At 39.5% G+C, this 23,776-nt stretch overlaps 1 long non-coding RNA gene across 2 annotated transcripts in view; it reads left to right on the top strand.

Moving 5' to 3' along the window:
• Window positions 1-5,402: 5,402 nt before the first annotated feature.
• Window positions 5,403-23,776, top strand: part of LOC109289555 — a 41,079-nt gene continuing 22,705 nt past the window's right edge. The window contains exon 1 of one of the 2 annotated variants that reach the window (XR_002095404.1): window positions 5,403-5,547. This is a non-coding gene — a long non-coding RNA (uncharacterized LOC109289555). The remainder of the gene's footprint in view (window positions 5,548-23,776) is intronic. The other variant, XR_002095405.1, reaches the window with a different exon arrangement.

Genomic DNA, 23,776 nt, shown 5'->3' with positions numbered 1-23,776 from the left:
GGATGTACCATCAGCAATCTAGATGGGATAAAAATTCCAGTGTGTATACTCCAAGACCTCTGGGTCAAAGGATCTGCTATATATCTCTACTTATTACCCTTTGCCCACATACCTGGAGGATGGGAAGTGTTATTCAAGTACAGAGATACATGTCTACTTGAGAGAAAGAGAGTAGAAAGTTTATTTATGAAAATACTAGTGACAGATATTGGCATACACTTGGACTATGGGGCATCCTTTTATTTTACAGGTGTGGAGATGATTGAAACAGAATAGCAAAAATTGGTCTAAAAATAGGACTGCTGAGATTAAACAGGTTGAGATGTGTCTAGCAGCCCCAAATACAGCAGAGAAGTATAGCCCTAGAGTACAGCAAATTTTATTGTTGAACAGGTTTATTGTTTTATCAGGTTTTGGTTTAAGAAGGGTTTCATTATATATAACATTGAGATAAATTTTTGCATAGCAGATTTATTCAACAGGTTTATTCTTTTAACAACTCTCCCTGTATTTCACCATTTGGTATGTGGGGTCTTATACATCAAACAAGTTTATTACTTTATCAAGTATGAATTTTAAAAAGTTTTTACTAATAGTACAAGATATGTTGAAAGTTATAGGTAGTGCATTGTTCTTGTAGGTGTTCTAGCCTTCTACTAAGTACTGGAGGGTGGAGGATATAATTTAGTGGCATAGTTACTGTGCTATGTAGTAACTACATAGCAGTGTTTCTGGAAATGGTGATAATTACAGTGTAGCTCATATTATCTTCCAGTATATATCTCAGTTCACTGGCCTGGTATTTTTAAAGCCCTTAAATGTCCAAATACACCCATGTTGACTATATTGCTACTGTAATTTTAAAAAAAGCAAAGATAAAACAACACTGGCAATAAGAACAAAAGGGAATTTGCTATGTTACTCCCATTCATGTACTTCTGGTAAACTTTATGTCCTTCTGGACAGGAGGAATCAGACTTACAAAGGTAGGATGGAGAACCTACTCTTCAACCTTTGTAAGGGGAACAATTATGTTTTACATCTTCACATGTTCTGCTTCCAAGAACGATGACACAGTACTGAGTAATAATGGCTGGCCAATTCAACAGCCATGTCTACATGGTTCACCTTCCAAAAAATAACCTGAAAATGTTTAACTAGAGTAGAATATCACTGAATTTCCCTAATGATAGGAAAGGTAGGTTATATATTGTAGCATGCTATAACTAGTAAGGAAGATGTAGAACAGATTGGAAATTTGCTGATGCATGATTTTTCATCAGAAAATGCTGATTTATCAAAACCAAAACTGTTCACAAGAAAGGGTCTATTTTGCCAAGTTATTTTGACACTGAAATTTTGGGGAAAAAAATAAGGTTTTTATTGCTTTGATTATTTTTTTAAATAAATAGGTCTGGTTTTCTATTTGGAATAGCTTTTTGTTTAGAAATACAAGTAAATTATAGGAGTATTTAAAATAGTTGAAAGTGAAGTAAAGCAATTTTAAAAAGTAGAAATTAAATAGGTCAGTTGATCTGAATTGATATTGTTCAGAGGTTTGTTACATTAATATCTTTCCTTTTCAAATCATGATGAAGAGTTGAAATCTCAAACATAGTCACCTCAGATTTTTACAGGGTGGGGAAAATATTTTCCACTCAGCTTTATTTAGAGCACAAAAATATCAGAGGGTATGAATTACAAGGCATACCTTGTTCCCATATTGTGATCCATTTATTTTCAACTATTTAAATTTCATTTTGATTCCTTTATCATGATCTTTTACTTATGGAAGCAGCCCATTCTTTGGGTAAAATCCAATTGAAAGGATGTTTTGTGTAAAGAACATAAATGCGATTTGCCTACTTGAGCCCTCTATTAGTAGTTACTGTAGCGTATGCTGTAATAGTGAAGACTCCATGATACAAACCTTGCTTTTTACACTCTGCTACTAAATCTTTCCTGAGCAGTGGGAGATTGCCATTTTTTCTATTAAAATTACTGGGTTTGCACATTAGCAAAGTGAGAATTATCAAGGTTCTAGTGCACAATAAATACTTCCAGAGTGGTAACACCATTATTTTTGGACTTACAGTTTAAGGATAGATGTAATGAAATGTGTATATAAGCTCTAATTATGAAAACTGTTCAGCTATTCTGTTTCAGAAGTCCTTATTTTTTAAAGAAGTGCACCACTGTACTTAATAGATTAAGAAAACTTTCTGATTGTTCTTTTTCCCCCTGTTCTTTGGATTCATGATATTCGCATATATGTTAGCAAAAGCACCTAAGCAAATGATTTCTAAGGTTAATCTTTGTATTTGGGCAGAGCCTGTGGTGCCTCCCAACATACTTACTATGTTGGCAGCAAACAACTGATTGCATAGCCCTGCTGACTTTAAAGGAAGAGCAGCTAATACATTTTAAAAGTGATGCTGATACTTTGGGTGAAATCCAATGTCAACGGGAATTTTTGCGAAGATTTCACTCAATGGCAAATCTCCCATTGACTTCGGTGGGGCCAGGATTTCATTATTTCCTTTTATCTTCTACTTTCTTCTCCTCTACTTTCCTCAAACATGAATTTGCTTTGGTCCTCCCTCAGCCCATGCCCAACTAGGTGTATTTTGTCTTTTAACAAATGCTCTATTTTTTGCCTGCCTGTGTCCCAGTTGCCTATCTGTAACACGGAATTAATGCCCTTGTCTTTATTGAAGTTGTTTGTGATTACAGTTGCTTAAGTAAGGGCTACATCAGGCCCAATAGGTTTACTTTTTTATATGGGCTTTACTTGTCGATATGCTTTAATTCTTTAAGCTTTAGAAAGGAAACCTGTTGAGGCGATGCACCCACTAGATGATCACCGACTCGTGAACATTGCCTCTGTGATTCAAGAAAAATCATACTGAATGACAGTTTTGTCTGTGCTGGGCTCTTTCTGGACCTCACATATTCCTTTTAATAGGCATATCTGGGTGAGACTGATCACTGCTCTAGTTTCTAAGGCTACCAGAAATCCCATTCTGTTGAATTCCAACATGGCATTGACATCTGATGCCAGTTGCTTGCACCGTTGATCCTTATTAATCCTGTTTCCCCCCTCTTCCTGCATCTTAATTTATATAGATGACCTGTTTGAAACTACATACTAAGTACTCATAGACCAAGCACAATTTTTCTCTTGTCTTTTATGTGTAATGGTGGCAAGATTCAACATTATAGTGGCACTGTCACCACCTTGGTACTGTCTCTTCAGTGTTGCTATATAACCTTCCTCTCTTCTACACTTCTAAATTGCTCTATGGAGATGATCCATTAAGAATCACAATAAAGCTTGAACGTTTGAATAACCTTTGAAATTATTGACAAATCGGCCCCAATGGGCTGCCTAGGAGCCTAATGTAGAACAAAAGATCGATGATAATGCTGCGGAGACAGGATCCAGACTGCAGCAGCGAGGGGATATGTCATATGATTTTTGCATGCTGCCACTGGAGGGATAAAGATGAAGTGCCATATTGGTGTATAATGTCTATTCTACTATATAGGATGATCTGACCAGGTGTTGTACTTAACAGCTAGGGCTGGGTTTGTGCTGCAGCTCTGATGAACTCAAGCTGGCAGTTGAAGTAGCAGTCCCTGGGGGCGGGGGCTGCCTTGGTTTCCAGGTTTACTTGAAAATGCCAAGCACTGTGTGAACTTGGCAAAATTAACCAATATTGTAAGAAAAGCTAATCTATCTAGTCAGGTGTTTACATAGCCTTTGTTATCACTGAATTTGGCCACCTGCAACCATTAATGGATTTGATTCTCCTAGCACCCCAAAATAATGTCCATCTTATAGCACTGAGGCATGACAGAGATTGAGTTACTTGCCCAAGAGCACAAAAAGAATTTGTGGCAGAGCTAGGAATAAACCAGAGGTTACCAGAGTCCAAGAACCACTATCCATTAAATCATCCTTCTTCTCTTCCCCTAACAGACTCCAGGACATTTCCCTTTTCTTCAAGCATTTCCACCAGTGTGGGAAGGGCTGGAACATCTTGCCTACACATTTTCCTTCTGGTGTATGCAGGGAGTGGCTGGCAAACCTAGTTTTTCTTCACTCTATTACACATTACTAATCTCTGTATGCCTTCTGTAAGTTTTGTCTGGTGTTCGCGTTTCCTTATGAAAGCCCTACTGGCCCCTAATCAATTTATAATTTACATAATTAATGAACCTTATTTACTAATGCATTTTACTTCATCCTCCATAAAAAGGGCTAGATTATTCATAATGCTTAGATATTCATTGTTACTGATTCCTATAGGTCTATTATTTTCTTTGCCTACTTGAGTGTATTCCACCTACACCTACTTAGTGCAATAGTGACCTCCAATGGTTGGTTAGATTAATGATATCTCAAGAGAAATCTCCCTGGCATTAATTCTTATTTAAAGGTAGAAGTGTGGATCTGTATCAGGTATTGCCCCCTTCATGCTGAGCACATCTTTAGAAAGGTCAGCTCTTGGAAAGATCTGAGAGTCTGTTCCTTTTCCCTTGTGCTGTATAAAGGCACCTGACCTTTTGGTGATCCTAATTTCTCTTTCTTTCTTTTTTCCCCCTTCCTGCCTGTTATTTATTGAAGTGGAATGAATCTTATTTTTTTTAATAGTTTCTAAAATAAGTGACCAAAGACAGTGGTGACACACGTTAAGATTCAGGTTACCTTGATATTTCACAAGGTACTGTATCTTTGCAGAGTAATTGCACTGTGCTAAATATGAGCTATGCGTAGGGCCATATTTTGTGTTGTGTGAGGAGACGTTAACTAATTCTCCTCACTTACTATCAGTACTTGGCTGTGGACCTATTACCAGTGTTTTGGATTGGCATGGTAAGTATATTTGGGTTTAAATGTTTGCCTAAAATAGAAAACTAAGTTTTTAGCCCTCAGGTTTGTGAAGTAAATCTCCCAAAGGCAGCCCAAGTGCAGAATAAAACTGCATAGCTTATTGTTTCAAGCTCTGTTGTAGACACAACGCCTGAAACAACAGGTATGAATCTACCTCAACAGCCTAATCACTCTGAATATAATTGATTTGATCCTCTCCTGCTCTTGATCTCCGCTCAGACCTTAACACCATGGGTAGCCCAAACTCTGACAGTTTTTTACTATTTCTGGGAAGTCCCCTAACTAGCCATATTGATGTATGGACCTTAATGAACCAGACACGGGTAGACTCTAGGCTTGGTGTGGTAGTTACAAGTCTTGCTCCACATGTTAAGTGGGTAAGTGGCAACAGGAGCAAATCTTGGGCTAGTGTGTTTGTGTCAGCAGAGCGCTCCCCTCAGGTCACTTTCCAGCCCATTTGTTGCCTCTTTAACAGTACCAAAGATCCAGGTCTGCCCTAGGAATCGATCCCTGAATCTAGAGGACAACTTAAATGTCAAGTTTGTTAAATTTATTTTGCAGGCAGGGACTTGCGGAGTGACATGATCATGTTCCAATCCCAGGAGGCATGAGAAGGAGAAACCCATGGGATATGCTGAGACCCAGAGAGAGTAGGTATAAGATAAATGCATGGTTCATTTGATTTCCTCTTGGCCTATCTGATTGAGTAGCAATGCCTCAAGGACTCCAGAATATCCAGAGAGCAAACAGACCTGAGAACTTGAAGCAAGGGCCTGAAGTAACTGGAAAGAAATGAATAAGACCTCAGGTTCCCTCCAAGTTATGTGATTAATTTAACACGTAATGGTGAGAGCATTGCTTGCTTAATATATTTTTATTATTTAATTTTAATAAGTGGTGTAACTATTAGTGAAGAGAAACCTACACAGAAAAACTAGAGCAAGGCTGAATGATGGGGTGACATGGAGTGGACAAAACCTGGAGGGGAAGGGAGGGGAAGGAGGGGAAGGGAGGGGAAGGAGAAGGGCTGAGAGGTAGAGAAGCAGGTGGGAGCCAGGACCAAACTGGAAGGGAAAACAGGCCAGTGGATCAGGAGGTAAGTGAAAGGTAGGGAGGAGCAGGAGGACCACAAGGAGAAGAAGGACCTAGAGGGAATGAATAATGCTCACAAAGAATTGTAGGGGTAAAGGCAGCAGATGAAAGAAAGAGCAGAGCCTATCTCAACCCAGTTCTGCTTATCTGCTTACTGATGTGTGCTGCTCTTGCTTTCAGGCTGAAGGACACTTCTCTTTCAGACTGTGTCTTTCCTGAAACTGGTAGCATAACTAGGGGTGGGCGAGAGGGGCACCCATGCCAGATGCCAGGTTAGGAGGGGTGCCAGAATTGTCCTCCAACCCTGTGGAGTCCGCACCTCCGCAGTGTTACTGGTCCAGGAACTTAAAATCAGTTCCTGGCGGGGCCAGGCACAGCATCTCAGCCGCCACTGTTTAGAAGTCCCTTGTGTCCATAGGCTGTTGCCCCCTTGTCACTGCTCTTGAACTTATGCCACCCTGCCCCCCACACAGGACCTGTGCTCTCCACCTCCAGCTTCAGACCCTATTCCCCCACCCCCATTTTTCTATTCTGTCCCATATCCTCGCCTCAGGGGTGCCCCAGGCACTCATTCAGTGTTATGTGACTGCTGCAAGCCATATTGGTACTGAAGTTTTGGTCTGCCCTAGTTTTCAGGCTGTATTTTTTTTTATTTGAAATTTGATGCTGCTTGGCAGACTCAGCCTGCAAAATAAAGTAGGAAACTAGGGATGCTATTTGGTGGGTCCAACTCCCCTGGCAGATGGCATATGCTGGTTTTGGTGCAAACCATCTCATTTCAGGGCTTTGCCTTTCATCTGAACGTAGAAAAGGAATGAATGTGAACCTAAACTACAGTTTAAGCTAGCATCCTTCCCTGGACAGTTTGGTCCTTTCAGGGCTTCCTGCATTTCGAGCTCCAGAGTCACTTTTCTTCTTGCAAGAATCTGCATCCATTTTTTCAGGTCCTTGTGAAACCTACTTGGTTTGTCTGAGCAGGCAGGGTTCCAGCATCTGTTGTGATTTGTTTTTGAAACAGGCAAGCTGTAGTTTTCTAGCAAGAATTTTTGCTTGGGAAAGACATAATTTGGCAAGATATTTTTTATTCAGGGTGGAAAATAATATTAGTTCCATTCCAGTCAGGCGGATTTGTATTCTTCACCTTACACAGCAATGTGTCTCCTCCTCCAACAGCATAACGAGCAACTGAAATTCAGAAGCAGACTGTGTGGCCCATCCATGCACTGTGTAGAATCAGCATCTAAACAGTGCGGTCTCTACCTCGTCTCCTATTTCAGCAGTGAGATTATCCCACCACTGTTTCTTTCAGCACTTAAAACAGACAGGGTTGGATCCAGAAGGTACAGTGGTGTGTTTGCACCCCTCTTCCACAGTGAAGGTCACATGTGCCTCTGAATGTCTTGTCCCTTGCTGTGTATGACGCCTGGCTGGGGCAGGATACCCAGGGATACCAAATGGGAAAAAGGTAAGGAAGAGGCAACCCACCCACAACCACTGCTGTCCCTGGCTGACCCAGGGGCTCTGGAGGCCCCAAGACCATTTGTGCCCTGATCCATCCAGGAGCTGCAGAGATTGGCTGCATGGAGTGATGGGTCCCAGCACCCTCCCCATCCTCTTGGCTCAAGGGCTCCAGCCATGGGAAGCAGCTGGGTGGAAAGCTGGGCAGGGCTGGGGGCAGGAGCATCAGTGGGTGATCTCCGCCACTTCAGTGCCAGGAGGACACTGGGGGGCCAGCAGCACACAGTTGATCAGTAAGACAAAAGGTGACCAATTCCTGTGTGTCTTGGGAGCATAGAGTGATGGAAATCAACAGAAGGACTAGGGATATGATCCTGTCCCATTAAAATCAATCAAGATTAATCATTGACTTCAATGGAGGCAAGACACTATGTTGATCCTTCTTGGACAACAGCAACACAATCATGGTTTGCCAAGCTGGGGATATAAGTAAAGAAATATGTAAAAGTGATGGATATGTTTTCAGATCTAGCCACAGAAAGATTAACCAATGAATGCAGAATGGGCATGCCATTTCAAAGAGGTGAGGGTACTAAATGTGTTGAACCTTTTAATGTTAATGGGAAATTTGCTATCAAAGGGAGCTGGAGAATTATTTGCATTTAGTTTGACCAGATGAGTCAGAATACGACTGAGAGAAGCAGCTTGTGCATAAAATTATATCTGCAGAACCTGCTCTTGACCCTGAGGAGCATCATTTTGTCCATGTCATTGCAGAATGACATGGCACCAAAGAGCAGTATGTTGCATGAGATTCATGCGGCATTTGGTGATGAGGAGTTGGAGAATCATACAAAATATAGTTCAAAAGTGCATGCTATGCAGGCAAAGCTGTTCAAAAACAGTTAATTAGGTTTCTTGGTCAGGAAATAATGATCTAATTTATTAAAGCCATCTACAATTCAAAGTTTGAGAGTGCATTCGCAGATGAAACAGCAGACCAGGAGGATGGGAAGGAAATGAAACACCCTTTGCTGTAAGCATTTGCACAAAAGCATTATGAGAGAGCTTCAGTTTACAGAACTGAATGTTATGGCTGGAAGAAGCAGAACACAGAAAATTCTGATTGAGCTATTACAAGACATATGAGTGGATCTCGGTTGACTTGGGCTTTGGTGGAGCTCATGCAGTGAAGGAGGTGGATGCGTAAGTCCCCATTTCAAGTAAAGGCACACAACCAACATTTTAAAAAATGGCTTTTTGGCAAGATAAACCAATTGTTATAAGGGATGGAATGAGCCCAGGGGCAGAATAGTTAAAGTATCTTGCTGTTTATCCAGAGTCTTGAGTTCAAGCCTTGTTCTAGGCTTGGCCAGAGGCTGCTTCCATTTGAGCCAGCTGTGAAAGGGGGTACAAGGCCATTAAGGCATTAGATTCAATGGCAGCCAGATACAGTGCTAGTCACATCACTGCATTTTGCACTAGTATGCCTTAGTCTTCCTAACCCAAGGGCCATGACAGCTAGAGCAGCCCTTTTATGCTGCAGCCTCAATTCCAATTCAGCCCAGAACCAAAGAATTATCAGATGTGCAGTTCCAGGGATGCTGGTGAGAGCTGGATGGATAACAATGAATGCTAATAAAGAGGCAGGGAAATTAAACAGATTTGTTTTCTTTAGTCACAATGAGATTAGGACATGCCATGGTCCATTCCCCTGGTAGCTCCTGGAACAGTGTCCAGGCTATGCTGCAAAGCCTAGGAAGGTACAGACTTTGCAGAGGAAACTAGAGAAAGCCCTGGTTCAAATCTAACTCCATCCCAGACAAACCTGCAATTCTCCCCTGTTGTTGTGACAGTGTTATTTATATCAGAAATGCTGGCTAAGGGAAAGAGACATGGACCTCAGTGCCAGATGCTCATAAAGCAGGGCTCACAGGTCTAGCTCATTACTCAGGCTAGGCTCCCATCAAAGTTGGTGGGGGGTTTGCCTGAGTGAGGACTGATGAGTGCAAGATTTCACTTTACATGATTAGCATTGCTTATAATCAGGGACAGTTGGGATGTATCTCACTGTGTTTATGTTTTTGGTTCTTATAATGAAAATGAGATCCCTCGTGTAGCTCTCTGCCATTTTGCACGTCAGACTGAAAGAATATATGCTCGTCATGGGTATTAGTGTCTCAGCTTAATGACAGAAACCTCGGACAAATAAATCCATGTGCCATAGAGGATTTTCCTAATGAAACTGAAGTACAGTACTGTTTACATAATGTCCTTTAGACTATATTCAAACCAGGGATTGTTGGACATCATTGCAATCCATAGCCATCCACTAATGTGGACAGAAATTAAAATGTAATAAAAAGTGGCAGGTTCCTTTAACTTTCCCTAAAGTATCTGCATGGTTGCTCTGAGCACCCCCTCTGAACTTTTCCCCTCCTGGTCTGTTTTTTTTATTGACATTCCAGCCCTTGAAACAAGGTCTTCACTCCTTTTCTCATTTCAAGATCTTGTTTTGGGAAAGCTCTAACACCTGTCCACTGATCGCCTGCCAGTCCGCATCTGTGCCCAGCTGACAAGGCTGTCTGCTTTGACTAATGATGTGATTGATGGACAAAATAAGGAAGAACACACAAAAAAACATTTCTGTCTGGTCTGGTGTGTCAGCAAGCCTTCATCAAGTGGCTGCTGAAGGTATATTTTGCTGCATGCCTCATTACACAGTAATGGCATTCCCAGGCAAAGCTGTTTCTTTTCATGACACAAGACAGCAGGCAGCTTTATGGACTCTGGGCCTATCAAGCCTGGAGGAGAGAAGCACTAAAGAGTGGTCATTTCCAAAAGTGCCTCAAGTTGCTTTTTTGTTGTCATGAATTTAATATGAATCAACACAATATGAAATGAGCATGAGGAATTTTAGTGACTAGTCATTTTTTAAGACTGCTGTCTAAACAGCCATCAAGAAAAAAAACATTTTCTTCTACCAAACCTGTTGCAAAAAGAAGTCATCTGTCAATTTTATTACATTAAAAAAGTACACAGAGGCATATAGTCCAAACAAATGTCTGCTTCACTGCTAAACATGTGGAAAATGCCACATATCTAAAGCAAAAAAAAGGCAGATAACTGGCAAGCTGAATGCAATATTTAACAACTAAGATTCAAATAGCCCTTTATGTAGAGTTGTATGAAGAACGTTCATGTACAGTATGTATGTTATATTAGGAGGCTGCCTACCTCAGGTTATAGGATAATTATGTGATAGCCATTAGACACTATGACATGCAGTTATAGAGGCATTTGTGAACCCCAAAACACACCTTTTGCTTACAGCTGGCAGTAAGGTATAAATATGAATAGCCAACTTGGAATGAATAAAGGGTTGAAGGACTTTACCTTTCCTTTTGTGCCAAATCCCAATTCTGCTTTCTTACCCATTGTAGGTTTTTGAAGAGGTACTATGCATTTTCCCTTTCTTTCTCAAGCGTGCAGCTTGTTTTCATACAGCTCTTTCATTCCTATGAAGCTTTTTACATTTCTTTCTTACTATGCTCAATAGTTTTCCATTTTAAAATACTTTTTTTGCAGGGAAGGTGCATTTCTTATAGGAAACGCAATGAAACAAGCTTAATTCCTTAACCCAAAATTGTTGGAATTTCTGTCCCCCCCCCGACATGATGGGTCTTTCACCAGGGGTTATTGTGAATAATTTGTGATTTTAATGAGTTGTGATTAGAGAAGAAACCCCTCTGCATGTAATAAATACTACACAATAAATTAGAAAATGTATATGAGTTCTTTATACCCACTTAAAGAGAGAGAAAAACATCAATGTAAATTCTTGTTATGACAAATGTAAGAGATAATCTTTTAAAGTGCATTTAATTTACTGTAATAGTAAGAGCCACTTTATCGATGCCTAAGAGTACAGGAAAAAAATGAATACAGGATAATTCAAAGCAAATAAATAGCATGATTAAATTCAGCATGGCACTTACTTACAGACACAATCATGCTATCCTTACCTATGAGTTAAAAGAATAATAATAATGGAAATAACCATTTTTGATTTAAGAATAAAAGAATCCTATGTAGACATGAATAACTAATGGGAGTTGTTAAAGGCTGCTAACCTGCCTTTTTGAGCCTTGATACTGAATAAGGCAATTCCAGACTCAAAGGAAGAAGAAATTCAGTTGATTGAAAAGTTTAAACAAAGTAATTATTCTATCAGCTGCAATAAGAGAACTAAGTACCACAAAAATATCAAACACCTGCATATTTCCAAGAAGTTCTCTTGAAAACCAGAAGCAGCTGGGTGGAGGAGAGGCCATTTTATCAGTAACCAATAGGTTTCTGTGCTCCACTGACCTTGAAGTCAATACCAGTGCCAAGGGCTCACTGTCTGCTGTTTCTTCTTGCATTATTGGTTTGAGAACTATAAAAATGTCAGAGATTTACTATAAATCACAATTCAGTTGGGTTTTGTTGTCTTGGGTCATTTTTTTACTTTAGCAGAGGCTGGCCATATTCATTTGCAATTTCTAGGCAAAATGTTCTGTAGTTAGCAGATTGTGCTTCGTTATCTATCCATAGAGTTTAAATATTTTCCTTTAAAATAAGGGTCGTCACATTTTCATGCATCTGCAGATTGCTGCTAATTCCTGGTGGATAGAAATTGAAGCCATGAGCACACTGTGTCTCTGCCACATCAGGACACAGCATAAAAACTGAGAGAGATGGGGGTATTTTCTCACTGCTTTGTTACTGCTCCTTTTTAATTGCTTGCTATCAGTCATTTGGATGAGAGAGGGAGAGAGATTTGATCATTAGCTTTTTCCAACCAAAGTTGTTCACTGTATTAGATTTGTTGGGTTTCAATGGTTTACTGTATTTCCATGCATTGGCACTATTAGAAAGATTTCCATTTAGGTCATTTTCATTTAAAGTCTGATCCTCTTCTCCATCTATTCAGAAAACTCAGATAGACACAAATGTGGATCAGAAAGGGCACTAGAAAAAAATCCTTTGAACTCAGTTTCCTGGCAAGTTAGTTTGTCTCTTATGACGTGACTCCAGGAGCCACTGGAAAGCAAGGGAACTTAACTGCAAAAATATTCTTTTATCAGCTCCTTGCTTGGAGCCATGGTGAACAGGTTTCCAGTTTTGCAGATGCTAGCATTGAAACACAAAGGGCGATCTAACCTTAGGTTATTTTCTTTAATCTTAGAGAAACCAGCCACGCGTTAACATGCCTATCTATATTGTAGCATACAATTTTTTTTCCTAATCAGGTTTGTGTATCTTTCTTGATTGATTTTTCTTTTCCTAAACCCTTAATAATTTTTCATGATGGCTCCTACAACTTGCCCCGGCTCTTTCTTCCAACCTCTGCACAGATTCTTGTACGCAATATAATAGCTAATGCCTGTGATTGCTGAGGAAGTGTTTGCTTGTTTTCTCTCTCTTGCTGGCAGAAATCTAGCTTCTGAAGATCAAAGATTGTTTGCTTAACATTTTTGATAGAAATGTTGCAAGTTTTTGATAGGTGTGTATTTTTGTAATGATGCTTTTCAGGTGATTTTTTTTTTTCTCGGTAGCTTTTAGATAAGGAGTTTACTGAAGTTAATAGACTGTCAGATATTTGGGGCTGATCCCTGGTCTACAAGATCATGTTATTCTAGGATGAAAATACCCTCTATTCATTTTGCAGGCAAATCTCTCCTTGCTTTCATAGGGAAGCATACAGAACTGTAGAACTGTGCCATAAGGGTCATATTCTGATGCAGTTCATGCCAGAGCCAGTTTCTCCTGGGTGCAGCATCTTCATGTGCACCCAGGACCACAGCAGTTTGAGATGGGGCAGAGCAGCTCAGGGCTTGCGGGGTCAGCCCCAGGCTCTGGCTGGCAGTGTCAGGCAGCGGAGGGGATGGCTGAGACACAAGGGTGCTACAGTGCGGAGCTAGGCAGCAGACAGTTTAATTTGCTGTGCCATAATACTGGCACACTTGCATATGATGACGTTTTATTATGGAGCTAGTCAATGAGCTCCACAGTAGAGCACATGTGTAGATGCACCCATGGGGCATCACTGAAATGGAGATCTCATCAGCACATTTAAGGACACTGCTTCACTGAACCGGACAAAGTGGAATGAAAGTTAAAGAAATAGTTTATTCATCATGTCATAATTGTGTCCTTGATCAAATCTTGGTCAAACAAAAAAACTTGAGTTCTTTGTTTCACATGAACAATATAAAGAGCAAGAAGACTGAGAGGACCAAAGCTTTGGGTGGTACAGGATAGGAATGGGCTAAAGACTTCTTCCTAGTCAGGGTACAAATGTTTATATCCTTACTATCCCCTGAGAAACAACTCTATAATGATATGGTAGTAAGTGCATAGCATCCCGTCTCAGTCGCGTAGATGACAGTAAGATATCTCAAGGGATGTGTTCTATATAATTCAAGCCTTTTCCATGCTTTTCTTTCTGTTATCTGTAGATATGATCATGTAATTGACTGCTCAGAAATCTAGGTGTAAGTGTTCTGGTGAAACGAGACCCCAACTTTGCTAAGGAATAACAAAATGACAGTGTTTAATCTGGAGTGCAAAGCAGTTTAGAGAACCAGCAAATATTGGTTTGAAAAAAATAGTTTTAAAATACCTATCACAAGATTAAAAACACTGAAATAGTTATATACCAAAGAAGTACTATGATAATGCTCCTAGTAAAAAAATAAATAAAATTATGCAACTCTTATTATTGGCAAGACTTTCTCTTCTTATGCAAGAAGAAAAAAGTATTAGCTCTAACAAGCAATTCTGAAATATTAGTTTTCTTTTCTTTTTTCAATGCAAATAGTTCTAACAAAATTCAGATGAGTTAGTTAAATGTTTTGATGCTACTCAATCTGTCTTTCTCTCTCAAAAAAAGTTACAGATGAATCATCTGGGCCAGCTCTAGTGATGCAACTCTTCTTACAAGGATCAATGGACGTTGAGACCAGGACTTTTTAGTTAAAAAAAAAACTAAAAGAAGTGCATTTTATCAGCCAGTAAACTGATATATAAACCTCTTTAGGTCAATCAACCACTAGAAAGGAACAAACTTGCTCTGTGTGATTTATGCACCGTCACAGAGGAGTGGCGTTCAGATAATTAACCAAACACATAAATCTATGCATAGAGTTTGGAACGCCACCAGAAATGACCAGATAGGCTTTCCTTCTCCTTCCCAGTCAGTGTGGGGAAGTCCTCAGCCATCATATAACGTGCTCATGCTCCCGCTCCACCCCACAGTCTTAGATGCAGGGGCTGTGTTGAGATGTTAGTGAGCTTTGGTTCATAACCAAGCGTGGACTCAGAGAATTGTAACTAGCTCTGTTGTGACCACACCTCATCATTTCAAATGCTTCCAGCAGGCAGTGAATGCAGCTGAGTATCTAGCTAATCTGTCATCATCTGAAATTTAGGTGTATATATTTAAAAAATATGAGCTATATACATAACGTATTAAATGCTATATGCATATGAAATACATTTGGATTATGCACTGTATAATGTAAGCACAATATCTCATAAAAATAAAATTGAACAGGTTATATGGGAAAAATACTGTACTGCTTATGGCAAGATGAATATTAACCTCAATCTATACACGGAATCTGAAAAATCAGTTTTAAAACAAGCAAGGAAACTTAATAGCAAATTAGGAGAAATTGTATGTCTTCAAAAGTTCTTATGTCAAGGAAGCAAAATACCATTCCAATACCTAGATTTAATATGTACTTCACACAAAAATAAATCATGTAATATTTTCATGGCAGGCATAGAATTTTATGATTTTTATGATGATCATGGAATTGGGCTTCATATTTTATAGACAGTATTAATAACATAAAGAAAATGCACCAGAAAAAAAAGATCTTTAGGAAACAGTAGTGATGGTGAAGTTAAAAAGAAACTCAAATTTTAGTATAATTAACACTTTCTGGTAGATTTTTCCTTTCTGTTTGGATTTGTTACTAGCATATTCATAAGCTGGACTTACTGGCTATTGATGTATAAAGTACAGCGTGCCTAATTTCCAATCATGATGGCAAGAATGGAGAATTAGTTGATTTCCTGAGACATTTAAATAATTTAACTATAATTCTGTCTCTATTTAGGTTTACATTATGTTGAACAGGGTTGGATGTTCTGTTCAGTTTACCATCAAAGCCTCCTGGCTCAGGTCTCATTAAGGTCAGAGTAAATGTATTATGTGTACATCACTGTCCAGGCTTTGTATTAATTATCAGTGAAAATATCAACATGACTTTATCTCACAGACACATAGGTAGTGTGATGAGCATGTACAGAACATGTATAGATGAAACAGGGGCCCTAAATTGAAGTGGTGGGTTTTTAAAATACCACTTCAATTTAGGGCCGATTAAACCCCTGTGTCATGCACACACCTTGCTGACTTACCTGCTTCTCCGGCAGCAGGGAAAGGAGGGCGAACTGCCACTGGACAGAGAGGTCCCTGGGCTGCAGGGGGGCTGGTGCTTCCCTCTGCAGCAGCGGGCCGCCCCCCCGCCAGGAGACATCTGCTTGGGCAGTCCCGGGGGGCGCACTGCAGCCACAGAGAGAAGCACTTGGCCTCTGTGCAGTTAGTTTGCTGCATCCCAAGTCATTTAAGGTGCATTAGGCTGCCAAATTTCCTACAGTGGCTGGAATTAATGCACAATACTCCACCAAGGCATGCAAACACTGACATTATTAAAGCGGTGCAAAAGCATTTAGCCCCCTTTAAAGTGTTGAGTGCACACGCCCTTCGTTTCATCTACACATGGCCATTATTGCTAATATTGCCTAAAGCCTGCACCCTGCCTGTTGTATTTCCCCCAGAAGTAGGTGTTTCTTGGGATAAAGGGATAAAGTAGGTGAGTTTAATCCTGTGTGCTCAGGTCTGCGTTTTTCTTGTAAAAGTCTTCCTTGCATGTGGATTCTGAGGAAATCTTGAGATAGAAAGAGCAGCCATCTCACTGCCTTGCCCACCCACCCATGTTCCACTTCATCATCATCAAGAGCTTCTGGGCTGGCTTTGTGCCAGCAAATTGCACTTATATCAAGAGGAAGCAACAGAGTTGTCTTTGTTATTTTTTTAGCTATTTTTTTTTTACTGAGTGTTCAGTGAGCTGCAATCTATGGCTACCCCTATCCTCCTGTGACTAATAAAAGACTATCAAAGGAGCATCATACCCTGTCCATACACACAGTAACACCTTAAGTACTATAACTTGTTTGTAGTCTTGACCCAATTAGTGAAGGAGGCTGAAACCATTAGAGGCAGAATTTCTTTTCCAGTGATTGTGGGGTTCAGTACTGACACACAGGTCTAGCATAGTAGGAGTGATCCCTAAATAATTTGTATTACATTAACATATGTATTTATCTTGATGCCCCCAAAGACCCATTACAGTCAGGATTAGCCAGTGCACATTTTTAAAGTTCCCTAAGTGCATATTTGTCTGATTGAGCTAATAACATGCTCTAGCAGTGTGTCCGTCACACTTACATTGAGCTTAGTTAATTCACTGGGTTTTTCATGGTCCAAGCTGAGGTGAGTTAAGGACAGAAAGCAGGTTCTGCATTTTAGCTTTGCTTCTGAATTTTCTTGCTTTTGTGATTTTTACATGAGATACTTCATACCAGATTTCTTGCTTTCTCCCAGTTTAATAATATCTGATAGAAATAGTTCTATACAACACACTCCTTCTAGTAATTGTCATTACTAGCAAACTTAGTTAAGAAAAATAATTGACTTACAACAGGTTTGATAACTTATAAAGTTTAATGCTTCCAGGAAATGACTCATTTCCCATGTGCATCTTACAAACTGTTCTGAATGCTGAACTCACCACAACCTAGTGATTAAGTGACTCTTTTTTATATTCCCTTTTGATATCAGTAACAATAAAAGCAGCAGAAGCTTCAAAGACAATATAAATAAGGTAATGTCGTTCCAAAGTGGATTGATAATTACTTATAGGCTCGGTACAGGCATTCAAAAAGCCTGAGGCTAACTGATCGAACTTGCATGGTTTTCTGTACACACATTTGCCCTTTGGTGGGAGGGGGCAAATCTTAGACCAGGTTCTGTCATTTTTAAACCACTCTTTATGTGGCGAACTTCTGGTCTGTTATGGGTATGGGCTGGTTTCCAATCACTTATACCAGTAAAAGTGTAATGTCTCTACCTGGCCATAGTATTAAATATCCCTAGAAGTATTTTAGTGGAAAGATGCAGAAGAAAGAATAGAGTCTTTATAAATGAATCCATGCATTTCTCCCCCACCTCTCAGTATACACAGTCTCATTCATTTAAATACCTACACCTGGATAATTTAAGAACCTTCTTTTTTTATTGTTTGAGGGTGTTAGGTTTTTTTTAATTTTAGCTAATGTAGCAGACAGTTGTGTGTAGAGTTCAAGACCATAATGCCATTAAAGTGTTCTATGTATCCCCCTGTACTTTCCATTAATCCCCCAATACTGCAAATAACACAGTAACATTGTTTGTGTAGTAAAATACACAAGCTGGTCAAAAACAAAGCAAAACAACAAAATTCAAGGATCTTTGTAAGAAGTATATCACTTTTTTGTGAAAAACTTTGAATCTTTAAAATGTGATGTTGCTGGTTGTAAAATACCAGGATATTAATGGTAAAATTGGAGGTATCTATGTGCCTTTTACAGCTAATTCCAAAGATGATCCTTTCCTTTAATGGCAAATGATTTTCAAAATAAAAGGCTGTGGAGATAAGAACTTGGACTTTATTTCCTCACTTCTGTCTCTAGAAATGTATCTGGATGACAAAGTCAGTTCCCCTATTACATGATGGGTCATGGTGCACAGCCCTACTCTAGTGACTACCATTTCACTGTTTCTGTGAAACAGGGGCCTGCTTCTATTTTAGTGAACACAAGTTTATGCCTGTCACTTTTTCACTAACAGTGTATAAGGAGGTATATGTGAATAGTTACTGCACAAATCAGATATTTTGGGTATCTACTGCAAGAGATATTAAAAAGGTGGGTTTTTTACAGGTGTGAGACCTCATCTGTAGCATGAGAGATCAAGTTGCAGCTCACTTGAAATTCAAACCTGAATGATGCAGTCACAACCCCCAAATTATTTTTTTTAAACTGAGTTGTGTGTAATTTGATACTGATTGTTACACTGGATGTCTATACAGCAGGAATAAAAATGTGTCTGTATCTTTCTCTCAGCTAGCTCTGAGCTAAGTTTCTTTGAACTTTGACCTAAGCCATTATGTGCTGTTAACAAAATGCCATGGCCAAGTATAAATACAAAATTAGGTGTTTATTAAGCTGTACAGTAGCTGCATTTTATGATGGCAGAAAATGTGTTTTATGTGTTTCAGAGTGAACAAGTATGTGTTCTGAGTAATCAGGTGGTGTTTCTCTCTTTTGATTTAATTTGTTTGCATTCAGATCTGTGATCACAATTTTGGCCAAAAGAGGTAATGGGCATCAGGGAACCTCGACTATTCCATACATAGGTCCAATACAATTCAGGGCCAACATAACATGTGCTTCCTTATATTGCCCTTTCCCATCTTCAGCTCTGACTTAGAGAATTTATTTTGTTGATCCCTTTTCAGGCCAAATTCTGAAGAAGTTCACCACCCAGCAGCTTCCACTGCGGCCAGGCTTTACAAAAAGAAAAAACTTTCTCGTTTCTGTCTCTCTCTTTATCTTTTTCTTAAATCTAAAACAATTCTGTTGGGATCTTATATAGTTCAATTAGCCAAATGCACCAAAACCCATTTAAATGAATTGGCCTAGAATGTTTTGGATTGCTAAAAACCCACATAGGAGGAATGTGTTTTTTTTAATTAAAAATCTCCCAGAAAATATTTACCTAGCCCTTATTGTAGGGCTAAAAATCCTTGGAACAAATCAGCTAGAATTACACCTTCTCTGTGAAATAGCAGCAATTAGGATAGACACCCTCCTCTAACTCTGAGCCAGGCAGCCTGGGTGACAAATATGTCAAATTAATACATCACCAGGTATGAAAGCGCAGTTAGAATTTGACTGAGGTACTTCCAGCCTGAGAAAGGGAACGATTTATCAATGCAAACTTAATAACATCTATTTGAATCTAACTAAAAATCAATATTTCATTACCAAATTGTTAGTGAGAATGAAGAAAAATTGCGGAAGTCGGGCAGTTTGGTGGAAGAGAAGCATCAGGAGTTCAATGTGAAGACGGAATGATTCATGAGGCCAACGCGGTGGAAGGGTGAAGGAGGACGAATGCAGAAAACTTGGAGGGCCCTCTCTCTTGTGACCTTGGCAGTGAGAGGAAAAAAAAATACAAGAAAATGAAAGTGACTGTCAACTCCCAACAGGGATGGATCACACTATAAATCAAGCATAGCCCTCAGAGAGAATAGGGGCTTAGGGTGGGGGGTTAGCATCGAGAGGGAAACTCTTGGTTAATTTAACTCTTTGAACCTTGGATGCCTTTTATTTGTACTTTAGGGGAGTTCATAAAACATATGTGAATCTCTTCCCTTTGAAACAGTTTACATACAAATATGTCAGCAGGAGATAAATGGTGCAACATTGCTTTCCATTGGCTAAGATTTAAAGTACAGTACCAATAAGCATTTCCTTCAGTCTCGGAAAAGAGACAAACGAGAGACTGAGGCTTCCCTGACACATAACTAAAGCGGTTTGTTGGGAGACCTAATCCAGAAGAGCCTTTTTTGATGATTTTCAGAAAAAAAAATAGATTTAAGGACGTTAGTATTTCTATTACTGAAATAATGTATTGATCCAAAAAGAAAGCCATAACCACTTATTTAACCTAAATTACAAATGAACTGATAGGTGTGTGTGTGTGTGTGGGGGGGTGTTTGTGTGTTGGGGGAGTTAAAGCCTTTAATGCTTTTTTTTTAGTTTAGTTTAGTTTTAAATCTATTCTTTGACCACATCTTCCACTGTAAGGAATTTGTTGACTAACATGCAGTAATTCATAACTCTCCTTTAATAAGAGATGAAGGAGACTTGGAGTCACACCTTCTATTAGATATCCACAGTAAATTAAAACTTAGTGTCCTGAGTACTTCATTTGTGGAACTGTAACATGTAGCACCTAGTATTTTTCCCTTAGACGTCTTGTATTGTCCCTCCCTCACTCCTAATTGAGTCTTTTTTCCCCTCCTCCTTCTCAACTGTCAGTAGGAAGAATTTGTTTTACTTTGTGGGGCCAAATTAGTGCATATCCATTTTGGTGTCCTGGCCTGGGAAGCAATCACCTTTCATTTTCATCTGGGATGCCTGAAAATGGCATGTCTATTCCATGGGACTTTAAATCTGAACAGATGTCTTAATAGATATGCAATGGTCTAATCTAGCTTGGGGAAAGCACGCCTTCCATAACAGCATGTCTATAAAAGGCTCACTCAAGTGCAGTTCTGGTACAAATTGCTGGCAGCATGGACCAAGATCCTTTACATTAAACCTTTGGGTTCCCCCCCCGCCCCTGCCTCGGATGCTAAGGAATAAAGACCACATTTTGTTCTATATAAATACTAAGGAAAATATCTTCAAAGTACATTGCTCAAGCTCTTTCAAGCAAGTACTTATCATGGTGCTAGTGGATCTGTTCAGCCTAAGTTTTCTGGAAATTATTTTCAAAAAGCCTGCAAATTCGGGCTATATTTCCAAAAGACCAGGAGCCGCTGGACCACAGCTATCAGTGTCACAGTGGAAGGTCCCAGGTTCTGAACTCTCTTGAAAATCTGGCTGTGTTTGCTTTGAGGAAAAAATAAGTGGAGACATAAGCAATCCACAAGGGTCCCCTCAAAGTATCTGTATAACTGTGGGTGTGCTGAACAGCAGTGCTACCGTGAGAAATACTTCCAAGAATGCTGTCATGTTCACCAATCAGCAGTTTTCCGTAGCAGTATCTCCCTTAGTAATCTTATCTTTTATTAGTGGAGGAATTGCTTGTTTGCTTGGAAGAGCTGAACCTGGAGATGAAAGCTGGTATTTTATTAACATGTTGGAGGCAAATATGAGGTGCCAGAGTGGTTCAGAAAATGGAGAAAATACCACTAACAAACAATCTTTTGCATGCTCTGGAGTTTGCTAGTGTTCCTCCTATTATTTGTTTCCAAATATATGACTCATCTCAAGCCTTGCATGAAAGTTTGCAGGCCTAATCAAGGTCAGAAGATCACTAAAAAAAATGAGAACAGGAAGAGGCCATCAGGACCCGTATTTTTGTTCCTTCCCCCACCCCCCTCCTGTCTTAATGCTGGAACCTGGCTCTAATTGCCCTTTATTTTTTATTGCTTTCACTATGTTTCACATGTAATGTTTATATTAATGGGGGGGAAAAGTGAAGAAACCCCAGGAAATGGAGTGCAATTGGAGTATGTGAGATGTGGCTTTTGTCTCCTTTATCACCATTTTCTAGCAGTACTTCCAGCACAGATATTAATTTATTGTTGAGAGTGCTGCAGAACTGTGGTCCCTTGTATTTTATGGAAGGTTTGATCTAAATTCCAGATGGTCACCATGTGATCAGCCCAGCCACGGGCAAATAGGATATTTCTTTGTATCTAAATCTGATTTCTTTGCCAAATCCATACCTATCTAATCTCTGCCCAAAAGCCTGCATTCCCTCAGTTTTTTTAAAGAAGTGTATAACAACTCTGCACCCTTATTGTACATAGACAATGAGGATGATTGCAAACACTCACCATTTAAATGCTGTTTAAAATGAAGGCTCTTTTTTGCATACAAATAATGGTTATTCAGATCACAAGATGGCTCTCTAAAGTTCAAAGCAGAAACAGAGTTTTTCTCTTAGAAGAATGCAATGTTTGCCATTTGTATAAGCTGGGGTGTCAGTATATCGATGCCATTCTGCTTTAAGAAGTAAATGCTTTGATTTTGTGTGAGAGAAACTGTGAAACATCGCTCTTAAAAAGCTACTGAGCAAAGGCCTTGTAGAATCTTTGTTTTAGCACAAGGTTTTAATGTATAGAGATGGGAGACTGTCTATACAGAGAATGCCCTCCCTCCTCCCTCCCTACTCCCCAGGCAAATTTTAGATTATACCAAAATTCTGCATTCTGAAGTACACCAGTAGACCCAACAATATGAAAACTTTCTTAATCGTGATATGATTAAAGGATTTCAAAAAGCTGCTTGGTAGTCGCATTTACATTTCCTGATAAATTCCTAATTTTCTTTCAAATCACTTCTTAATAATGTGAACTGTAAAAAATCCTTCCATTTCTGCAATGTGTTAAAAAAAAAACCTGGGGAGTGGGGGGAGGAATTCAGACGGCTCTATGTTTTATCATTCTGTTCATAAAGTGCTACAGCACCATAACTGCAGCAGAGAAAAGAAACAGATACTGTAGCGTCTGAGGTATTCTGTGCCATAAACTCCCATAATAGAAACAGATGGTAAAAACGCCTTGGAAGTAAAGAAACTACTGTACATGCAGCTCTACCCTAACATATGAAGAGATTCAGACCTGACACATAAAGGAATACATTTGGAGTAATGCCAGCGCTACTCTCTAATTCAGTGGTTGGTATTAAAGATGAGGACCCACAATTTAGAGATTCGAACACTTTGGAACTTCAACATTTTTCATCATTCGTTATTTCTGACGATTCAGTGACAACGGAGGGGGGGGGGACATTTTGTGGGGAACACTCCTCCATACTCTGTATGAGCCTCAACTATATTAGAACATCCTGCAGACAGAGTTTGCCCCGTGCTCATTTCCTTCTTGCTGTTAGGTAGTTATCGTAATATCTAATGCGAGCTAAACAGAGCATTGTGGCAACTATCACACCTACAGTGGAACTGGCAAAACTATTTTATTCATCTTTGAAACCTAGCTAAAGAAATGTCACTTATTTCAGCTGGCATTGTTTCACTGGTTTTGCCATGAGTGAAAGGAAATATAATGTGTGCATTGCACTGGAGGGGGAGCTGAAGGTCAGGAGTGAAATATAGCTTTCTGCAGCACTTGGTCTCAGTCTGAATGTTACCTACATTATCATCAGAGCTCACTGTCATCATGGAGAGACCTTGTCACAGGAGGGAGGTCACCTAGAAGCTGGAAGAAAAATTGGGGGAAAAATACTAAGTAAGATAGACTAAAAAGAAGACCAATAGGGTCCCCAACTTCCTTTGTGTGCAGGTGAGGACAGTACATTATCTGCAAAAGATTTTCTTGTCCTCCGAAGGCTCTGGAATTCCAGAGATGCCCTGGC

Source organism: Gavialis gangeticus, unplaced genomic scaffold (genome assembly GCF_001723915.1).
Source record: "Gavialis gangeticus isolate Ggan-Ray unplaced genomic scaffold, GavGan_comp1, whole genome shotgun sequence".
NCBI classification, from domain to species: domain Eukaryota; kingdom Metazoa; phylum Chordata; order Crocodylia; family Gavialidae; genus Gavialis; species Gavialis gangeticus.
Note: the sequence above shows the minus strand (reverse complement) of the source record. Positions and strands in the feature narration are given on the sequence as shown.